The 1505-nt window shown below is 41.0% G+C and overlaps 1 pseudogene; it reads left to right on the top strand.

Moving 5' to 3' along the window:
* Positions 1-321: 321 nt before the first annotated feature.
* Positions 322-1220, top strand: LOC111526629 (annotated as a pseudogene).
* The last annotated feature ends 285 nt before the right edge of the window (positions 1221-1505 follow it).

Genomic DNA, 1505 nt, shown 5'->3' with positions numbered 1-1505 from the left:
CTGCCTGTTGGGTACTGTGTTCATACCTGGGTAACGAAATCATTTGTACACGAAACCCCGGCAACATACAATTTACCCATGTAACAAACCTGCACATGTACCCACTGAACCTAAAATAAAAGTTAACAAAAAAAGGAAAAAGTTTATTCAGTGAAAAAAATTAGAATAAGCTAAGGTTAATTTACTACTGAAAAAAGAGACTTCACTTCATGGCAGGTGCGGCCTGACTGTGAGCCGGCTGGGCAGCCTCAGCTGAGAGTGGACTGGTGGCCGTGGCCCTCCTTAGGAGACCACCAGAACACCTCTTACTGTGGCCTCACCATGGCGACCTACAGGCAGACCTGCATGTGGCCAGTGTGTATTTCTTCATCATATATTAACCTTGGCAAAGCTGCCAGAGATATTTTTAACAAAGGATTTGGTTTGGGGTTGGTAAAACTGGATATGAGAACAAAGTCATGAAGTGCTGTGGGATTCTCAACATCTGGTTCATTTAATACAGACACTGGAAAAGCTTTTGGGGTCTTGGAGACCAAATATAAATGGTGTGAGTAAGGTGAGACTTTTCCAGAAAAATGAGACGCTGATAATACTCTGGGAACAGAAATCACAATTGGACCAGGTTTGTCAAGGTTTGAAACTAATATTTGATACCACCTTCTTAGCAATCACAGGAAACAAAAATGGTAAAATCAAGTCCTCTTGCAAGAGGGAGTGCAGAAACCTTGCTTGTGATGTTAATTTTGATTTTGCTGGACCTGCAACCTATGCTTCTGCTGTCTTTGATTATGAGAGCTGGCTTGCTGGTTTCCAGATGACCACTGACAGTGCCAGGTCAAAGCTGACAAGGAATAAGTCTGCAGTGGGCTACTGGATGGGGGACGTCGAGCTTCACACTAATGACAATAATGGGACAGAATTTGGAGGCTCAGTTTATCAGAAGCTATGTGACAATCTTGACACTTCAGTAAACTTTGCTTGGACATCAAGTACCAACCGTACTCATTTTGTCATTGACGCTAAATATCGGTTGCATGTCACTGCTTCTGTTTTTTTAAAAGTCAACAACTCTAGTTTAATCGGAGTGGAAAGAAAGAGACTTCATTTACACTCAGACTGTGGGGCCTGCTGTGAAGCTTGCACTTTCTGCTCTGCTAGATAAAAAGCACATTAATGCAGGAGGCCAAACTCTTGGGTTTGTCCTGGAGTTGGAGACTTAATCCAGTTGAAAGAAATGGCAATGGATATCAGAAGATTTGGCTTTAATACATTTTCATTATGACCGGCAGACTCTCCCCACAAAGAAAGTGATCAAAACAAAGGATCTAAACAAGAGCTATATTTTAAATATTTAAACAGCTACTCATTAGCTGGTTTCTAGTTGAATTGGTTGTGTATCTAGTTACCAATATGCTGCAACCATGCAGCCACCTATACATTATTTAAGTATATTTAACGGTTAAATGCACTACCCACCAATCATGAAATAAACCTTTATGAAAACT

The sequence above is a fragment of the Piliocolobus tephrosceles genome, chromosome 10 (genome assembly GCF_002776525.5).
Source record: "Piliocolobus tephrosceles isolate RC106 chromosome 10, ASM277652v3, whole genome shotgun sequence".
NCBI classification, from domain to species: Eukaryota; Metazoa; Chordata; class Mammalia; order Primates; family Cercopithecidae; genus Piliocolobus; species Piliocolobus tephrosceles.
The sequence above is the reverse complement of the archived record's forward strand: the minus strand, read 5'-3'. Positions and strand labels throughout refer to the sequence as shown.